The sequence below is a fragment of the Alligator mississippiensis genome, chromosome 7 (assembly GCF_030867095.1).
Source record: "Alligator mississippiensis isolate rAllMis1 chromosome 7, rAllMis1, whole genome shotgun sequence".
Taxonomy (NCBI): domain Eukaryota; kingdom Metazoa; phylum Chordata; order Crocodylia; family Alligatoridae; genus Alligator; species Alligator mississippiensis.
In genome coordinates this window covers 2,178,883-2,187,307 of record NC_081830.1, presented here as the reverse complement: position 1 = coordinate 2,187,307, position 8,425 = coordinate 2,178,883, and the positions used below count along the sequence as shown (strand labels likewise).

The 8,425-nt window shown below is 51.0% G+C and overlaps 1 protein-coding gene and 1 long non-coding RNA gene across 5 annotated transcripts in view; one reads left to right on the top strand and one right to left on the bottom strand.

The window, feature by feature from the left end:
- Positions 1–170: 170 nt before the first annotated feature.
- Positions 171–5,123, bottom strand: LOC109285395 (uncharacterized). Its single transcript, XR_002093135.2, has 2 exons — positions 5,034–5,123; positions 171–4,320 (listed from the first exon to the last, which is right to left on the bottom strand). It is a non-coding gene; the product is annotated as an uncharacterized LOC109285395 (long non-coding RNA).
- Positions 5,124–5,413: 290 nt separating this feature from the next.
- LOC102575310 (uncharacterized) overlaps positions 5,414–8,425 on the top strand; it is a 44,965-nt gene continuing 41,953 nt past the window's right edge. For 3 of the 4 annotated variants that reach the window (XM_059731397.1, XM_059731395.1, XM_019496304.2), the window contains exon 1: positions 5,414–5,497. The gene's annotated coding sequence lies outside the window, so the exon portion shown is untranslated. The remainder of the gene's footprint in view (positions 5,498–8,425) is intronic. The other variant, XM_019496307.2, reaches the window with a different exon arrangement.

The window sequence follows — 8,425 nt, the reverse complement described above, 5'->3', positions numbered from 1 at the left end:
TTACTTGGCATTTGTTTCCTTCGGAAAGCAGAAGCATCATGGGATGCTGCTTCCCACCAATCCTGTTGTCTCTTCACCTCCGCTTACGGTTTTTACTGAAAAGGCTGCTTTGATTTACAACTTGTTTCATAAACTGAACAAAAATATATATATATCCCGTATAGCAAAACTATGTCTAAAACAGTTTGTTTCTTTAATCATTACTATTCAGTACGTTTCAGCTGGAGCTATGATACAGTGTGTTTAGATGATCTGATTTAGCTATCTTCTTGCATATTATCTCCTTTCAAGCCTTGTTCTCTATTTAATTGGCTCGTACTGGTCTGGCTGGCATCTTGATTGCTGCTTTTATTTTGCTGGCCAAGCTGGTTGTCACATCTGCAAAGGTTGGGAGAACTCAGAAACAGGCTTTGGGGCCTTTTGCTTTAGCTGCTATTCTGCAGCTTGTCCTAGGCCTCTTGAAAATGGCCAGGGTCCCATTTCCAGCGGAGTGGACGGACAGCAGTCTTCAATAGCCAGGCTTTGAATTCAGGCCTTCTGGGGATACAGGTGAGCTTCCCTGGTCTGTCACCGTGCTCCCTGGCACCATCCTCCATGGTTAGGGTATCAGTTCCTTTGACAGGCGTTCACTACTGCACACACAACTCTGCCACTTGGAAATTCAGGGCACAACAGGCACTTTCCAAACATGCAGTGCACAGTTCCCATCCCTCTCCCTCCTTCTGTGGCCACCTCCAACTAGAAGGACAAGATCGCTCTCTGTTGCCAGCCTTGGCCATTTTCAAGAGGCCTAGGACAAGCTGCAGAATAGCAGCTAAAGCAAAAGGCCCCAAAGTACATTTTTATTTTTGTGCACATACATTGGATCTGTTTTGCAGTTGGACCCTTTCTCACCCCTTGTAGCTGTCCTGTGGCTCTCTTACCCTTTCCCAGAGTTGAGTTGCTTCTTCCAGGCCTTTCCCCTTAGGAGCATTGACTCCTTAGTCTTCAGACAAAGAGGATGCTATGTTTGAAAAGTAAATGTACCAATGTGTTTTTTCAGGGATTTGAGCAGGAGGGGAAAGCGGCACATATAGGCAGGCAAATCCACACAGATCCCTATTAGGTGGAAAAGAATCAGGCCCTGAGTGGTGGGCAGCTAGCATCACTTGCTCCAGATAGAAAGGGGAAATAGCTGCTTCTCTCCCCAAGCAGAACTGGAATCAGGTATTTTAATGCCTGGTGCAGGTCATGTGCAGAGCCCCCACCATGTGCTACTGAGTAACATAGTTTTTAATGTATTATTTGCGGGGGTTTTTTGTATGATATAATATGGGACTACCTTGAGTACAAAACGTGAGCAAAATGACACTACACCCAAACAGAACAAAGCTTGGTAAGTACTATTTCAAGATATCAAGAAAAGTGAAACATCACATGAAGAAACATGGTATCTGTCTATCATGTATGTCAGCACTGAGCAGGTACGGTGTGGCAGGGCACATGCAGTGCCTGCCACTTTAAGGTTTCTAGTTAGCAGTGGGGCAGCCCGCAGGTGGGTGCTAGCCTCATCAAGGCTAGCACATGACCCTAGGAGGACCCTGGGATTGGCTGAGGGGGTGGAGTCATCTGCCTTTTAACCAGGCCCTCAGCTGCAGAAGTAATAGTCTGAGTTCAGCTGGTAAGGAGGTAACATCTGGTTGAGCTGCTCCTGGAGCACCTTGGAGGTAAGGGTAGGATCTCTGGGGATGGTTTGGAGGCTCCTGGTCCTGTCTATGATTGGAAATTGCATCCTGCTGGGGAAGGGTTGGCTGGTGGGAGTCCCCAAGAGATACCAGGCCAGCTACCTCCCTGGTGAATGTAAGTGGCCCAGTTGAGGGTGACAAAGATGAGTGACCCTAGTGAGGAGCAGAATCACTGAGTTGTGATAATATGGATATGATAATAGGTAAAGACCAGATGTGACAATAGAGAATTGCTGGATGTGAGAATATAGATGCTAGGCCTAGAAACATCAGCAAGGCATGGGACATGGGTAGATCCAGAGATGGTAAGGGGCTGGAAGGGACTCTGCAGATCAGCAGGTCCAGCCCTTCCTCTTCTAGGTAGGAAGATGACTGGGGGTAGGTGACCCCAGCGAGACGACTGTCTAGTATCCTCTTGAAAACCTCCAGGGTAGGCCTGAGCCTGTTGAAATTAGCATTTTTGAAGTCCAGGACTTCAGTCCTGTTGGTTGATCTGTTTTAACCTTGAGGCAGACAGTGAACCTGGTTGAACTCATGGTTGAAGGTAGCCTGGGCGACAGCAGTGTTCAAGCCACGCACCAGGTCACTTCTGTTGGCCAAGTCTAGGAGAGCGGTACCTCTGGCTGGCCCTTGCACTGCCTGGGGCAGGAAGAGCTCCTTCTTCAGTGTTAAGAAGCTAAATGACCAGTCCGACCTAGCAGTGTGTTCCTCCCAGTCTGTCTGGGTAACTGAATTCACTCGGATCCAGCTCCTCCCCTTGGTGTGGTGGCTTGCAATAAATGCCCATGCTTACGTCCCTCTGGCTTGGCCCAGAGGATTTCAAGCAGCTTATCTTTGGAGCCAACATCAGCCTCCAGAGAGGTGTAGCTCTCTATGCGAGAGAGCAGTACCTCTCCGTAGCAAGAAATACAGGTGAAGTAAAAAATGAGGATATGGGGCTACACTGAAGTCTGGGTAGCCCAGCCTTCCCCACTTCCGGGTGCCGGAAAACTAGTCCCCTTCCTATTGAGCACTGGAGGATCCAAGGATTTGGAGCACCCCTGAGGAGGAGCTGCTTGTGGGGATGGTACCCATTCATGGGGTGACCTGTTGGAGGAGCAGAGATGCCTGGAGGGGAAGACTGAGTGGTGTCTGAGCCTGGCCATCTGCAAGTGGCTCTCTTTGCTGCCCAGCCAGTGCTCCTAGGCTTGCCACCTTCAGTAGCAAGGCGCTTCAGCCTGCCCCAGCCTCTAGCTAGCATAGCTCCTGTGGTGTGGCCTGTGTCTGGGGGCCGTTACCAGCTCCATCGCCTCCCTGTGCCCAGAGCTGCTGCAAAGATGTGAGAAAGAGACGCTGTGCATCCCACACAGCTGAACTGGGCTGGCTCCTGTAGCCAGATGGGGCAGGGCAAGGTCTCTAGGTTAGTCTGATGTATGGAAGGGGACAAAGGTGGCTGGTTACCTATCCCTTAAAGGTGCTTGCTGACCCACATCTTGAGTAGAGAAGCATCAGACAGGGGTGAGCCCAGGTCCCAGAGGAGGACCTAGGGTGGAGATGTACCATGTCTCCTTGCCATTGGCAAAGCTAGGCAAGAACAAACCAGCCCTTTGTCTCCCTGGAGCTCTGTGGTGGCAGGGCACCAGGCATGAGGCTAGGACAAAGTCTGCACAACTTCTACCTATGCTCGCCCACTGGGGAAAATTGGGTCAGTGGTGCTTTTCTTTCTTTCTTCCAGTAGCAGCTACATACTCCATGCCCTTGCACACTGCATACAGTCATGCACAGGGGGAGTGAAACTGGGTGTGCTACTTGTCAACATGATGCATTGAAAAGATGCCTGGTAAGAGACTTCCCTGTATGCAAAGCATCACAAACTTCCTACAACAGCTCTACATCAAACCAAGTCCCTGCCTTCTTGTTGTTTTAGGATTAAATTGGCAGGTTTGCTGTTGTGACAAAACGTTACTTCCATATGTGAGTATGGGCTTCTGGTGCCAGTGCACCATTTACACTGGCCTTGCCATGGTCCTAGTAAGTAACTGAGAATGTGGGAAAATCCAGCTTGGACCATGCTGGTAAGGCCAAATCCTCATTTTCACATGTGTTCACAGCCATGTCAGACTCCAGCTTAGAGGGGACTATTGCACTCGACCAGTAGCTGCTCCCTTTTAGTTTCTCAATTGCTTGAGACTCCCATTACCCAAAGATCTGCTGATCAAAGTGAACCTGAAGGATTTTACCCTTCAGAGGGCAGTGCCCCATAGCATCCCCAGTAACCCCAGCCCTGAACTGGAAGAAGTGGGGAGCTGAGCTGAGTGAAGCCACGATGGCTAGAGTAACAAGCACCAGGAGAGGGTCCATCATCTGAGGTGGAAAAGGTTATGAGGCAGCCTGTCTTGGGAGCTCCCTGCCAGTCCCAGCTGTGATGACACAAGGGACTTTTTTTGCTACTTCAGCTCCCACGTTGCAGTCAGGGCCATTTGTGTCCTGCTCCACCATCATCACCGAAGGCTGCAGCCGGTCTGGAAATGGGAGACCCCAAGCAGGCATTGACCTCAGCTCAGCAGCCATCTCCTCTGCCAGAGGACCCAGCTTGGGGCCCTATGCCAACTTGCTCCTGCATGAAACATAATGATTTTATCAGGGGATGGAAGAGCCGGGACTATACCACAGTGCCCCAGCTCCATGCCCAGAGGGGTGCTGCGGTTGTGTCCCACTCCCCTGCCTTGACATAACTATCCATCCCTTTTCTTCTACCCGCTGCCTACAGCACTTGCATGACCCCCCAGCCCAGCTCCCATAATGCTGCAGGAAGCAGGCCCCTGGGCTCAGCCCCAGCACAAGCGGGTGCAGCTCCTGCAGGGAGTGTCTGACCCAGAAGCAGGCAGGGGCATCGCCGCTAACATATGCATGTGCAGTGGGCACAGGCCCCCCTGTCCCCCAAGCCCTGCCAATGCCCGACCTGCATCCCGCTCGCTCCTCCTCCCGCCAGGCCTGGTGTGCAGCTAGGGGAGGGAGAACGGAAGGAACTGGCTGGATTTCGAGGCAGCATCACGTCCTGCTGCAGCTCCGCCCTGGCCCTGGCCCTGCCAGCCCCCCAAGAGGGAGACTGGCAGGGAAAGGTGGCTTCAGGCCAGGGGTAGCACAGCCCCCCTTTCCCCACGGCTGGCACCAGGGAGCCCCTCAGCTCCATCCTTTCCCAGGCCAAGTGGGGGGGAGATGCAGGCCACGCCGGACACAGGGGAGACCAGGGGCACTGGGGGCACCGGTCCTGGACAGACTCCAGCTGGTAGCCTCCTAGATGGGTTAGGTGGCCGAGCCATGCCTCACCTGTTTTTAGAAACAATGCAGCGCTGCAAAGCGTTGGCTCCAGCACCCCGCACCGCCGGGCATCTCTGGGTCTGCCGGGGCACATAGGGAGGGTCTCTGCTGCTAGCCCCCAGCCCAGGGCCGGTGGGGGAAGCAGTGCCAGCCCCACATCCCTGCCCTGGGGAGGGGAAAAGACGCCCCCCAGAGCTGAGCGCACAGCAGCCATCTGGAAGAGGCCTCCGCGGAGCAGGGTGGTGCCGGCGTCAGCCCCCTGCTCCTCCTCCAAGCGAGCCCGAGCATCCCCCACGCCGCGCCGCGCCGCGCCGCTCCTCCGGGGCTCCGGCCTCAGTTTCCCGTGCTGCAGCCGCAACCCATTGCCCCGCAGCCCCGCGGTGCCCGGGGGAGGAGCGAGGCAAGCGGCCGCGGCGCTTTTCCTGTCCCGCCTCTTCCTCCGCGGTGCAGCGCCCGCACCCGCAGCCGGGAAGGTAGGAGCGGGGCCGGGAGACGGGCTTTGCACGGGCTGGGGCTTCTCACCTAGCATGCTAGCTAGGACACCCGGGTGGGAAGGGACCGCACCAGGACCAGCCCCAGCGCAACCCCCCTCCTAGGGAGGAGCATTGTCCCTAATCCCCAAACTCAACCTCCCTTCTTGCAGCTTGAGCCCATTGCTCCGCGTTGTGCCGCTGAGAACAGCCCAGCTTCGTCCTCCTTGCAACCCCCGCTTCAGGTTGGGACTGGTAGACTTGCAAAAAAAATGAGAAAATCGTGCTTCATGATGCAAAGAAAGCCAGTAGGGGGTTGTTATTGAGGAGGGGATTGATACGAATGGCAAATGGGGGTTTATTATGCACCGGTTTCTGAATCCGGCCTTCCTAAACCTGAAATGTTGGAGAGGAGCAAGGCCCGCGGGGTGGGACCCAGGCCACTGTCCCTTCCAAGATAAGTGATGTGACACAGGCCCCTCGGGACAGCGGGCCAAACCCCGCCAAGTAAAGCTATAAAAGGGGGCAGTAAGGGCACATCACTGATCGCTTGGGGCAGCTACAAGACGAGCACCGAGACACTGGGCACTGGTGGTGCGACCCAGTCAATGGGTGCATCTCCATGAGACACTTACTAATAACACTGCAGTAACGTACAGGGCAAACCCCACGCAAATACGCTGCTGCGCAGTGGGGTTAGGCTACACCAAAAAACCATGCCCAGCAGCAAGCACAAATTCCCATGCATTGAATTAGTGCTTGGTTAAGCAAGCACTCGCCTTAATGCGCCGTAAGTAATGCTTATTAATGAACGTGTCGGTGCTCCCCGTGCCCCCGGATTATGTTCCCTTTGAGTTTCCAGGAAGAACCAAATGGGATGGTTCTGCCTTTAGCAACAGGTTGAGGTGAAACTTTTGGGTGCGACGCTGATTCTTTGGGGCTGTTTTCTAATGTCCGGTTTCAACCCCACCAGGGTACCTGGTACCCAGTCACGCTCTTTTTGGGAGGGGTGTAAAAGCATCAACTGGACGCACTGCTGCCATCAGCTTGGCAGGAGCCACCGCTGCCCTGTACGCAGTGGCTGTGTTTGCTGCTAAGCCACTGCTGAACACACACATTTGCTGCCAGGAACAATGAATGCAAATGCAATGGTAGGAGGGTTGTATTTGGGAGCTGTGTTGGTCTGAGACAAAATAAAATGCAAAACTCAAACTCTTGGTTCAGAGGTGATACCTTTTATTAGACCAACTAAGAAATCGCAAAAAAAATTGGTTTTTTTAATCTTTTCTTTGCAAGCTTTTGGGCGCACACATCCTTCTTCAGACTGAGGGCAAATTTAAAGATGGTAAAAGTCCCCATAGGTAGAAAATAATAGAAAATAGGTTGATTTTTCTATCTATGGGGACTTTTACAATTGTAGGAGGGTGGCATTTCATGCATCCCTTGCACACAGTAGAGAAGAGGCCTTCTCTGCCCTCATCCACAGTGAGCGCTGAGAAATTCAGAAGGCAGATGAGATTCTTTAGGTAAATGTGGTATCTTTTATAAAATAAACTAAATAATTGGAAAAAATTGTTCTTTGCAAGCTTTTGGGTACAAACCCCCTTCTTCAGACACAGGTGTTTGTGCCCAATAGCTTGCAAAGAACAATTTATTTTCCAACTATTTAGCTGGTCTCATAAAAGATACCACTTTTACCCAAAGAACCTTTTTCTGCCTATGCCCTTAGACCAGCTTCAACCAAGAACCCTAGAGAAATACAGAAAAAAAGTTAGAGAACGCAGAATCACTGGTTTCTATTGACTTGAAGTTTGTTGTAATAGCTTGGCAGATAATGCTGGCAGCGCATTAATGAAATAGCTTTTCCTCCCCTCCCGGCAGCATTTTAATGTCAAGTGAAGTCCCGATTTATTTTTCTTTAACAAAGCTGTTTAAACTGCTTCACAAAATGTGCAGATCACGATGAAATGACTTCTGCTAAATGTTCTTGATGAGCGTATCTAAATGGCTCCGCTTCCTAGTACTGGTGAGCGCTACTTAAATGGTAGCAGCAGGGTAATGATGGAGGCATGATGGTTCGAAAATTAGAGGTAAGGATTTCCTAGGGTGATCTCTATTAGCGGACCAGCTTTGTAGTTGGGATAAAGTTAGCCACGTTTTCGAATGCTTGACATGCTTCATCGGGTCATCAAAAGCTTGTCTAACTTTATCCCAAATATATAGCGGATCCAAAAATAAGACCTCGCCCTAAGAGACCTGGCAAAGAATGTCTTGCATTGGAAAAGCTTGTTTAACTTTATCCTAACTACAGAGTTGGTCCGATCAAAGGTAAACACTAAGAAATCCTCGCTATTTAAGTTAGTTTGAGCCCTGGGGGGGGTGAATCAATGTTTTTTCTTGTGTTTGTAGTCTGGGCAAATTTTCCCCACCACCCTTGCAGTCTAGGGCTGTATTTACCGCCTCTCCCATGCCCCAACTACGATGGTAAACAGCTATTTTTAAGATGTGCACTTGGCTTCAGAAAAGCTTGTGCTCTCTGTCTCTCTCTCTCTATACCACTACAAACAAGAGAAAGCAATGGTTCACTGCCCAGGGCTCAAATCTATTTATATAGCAAGGATTTCTTAGGGTTTTTTTCTTTGATTGGACCACCTCTGTAGTTGGGGTAAATTTAAACAAGCTTTCCAGTGCAAGGCATTCTTCATCAGGTCTCTTAGGGTGAGATGATTTTTGGGGGAGACTATATATTTGGGTTAGAGTTGGACACGCTTTTGATGACCCGATGAAGCATTCAAAAGCTCGTCTAACTTTATCCCAACTATGTAGTTGGCCCGGTAAAAAAGATCACCCTAAGACATCCTTGCCTACAATTTCTGGACCATCATGCCTACACCACATCATCATTTTTATGCTACCCTGTAAATATATATA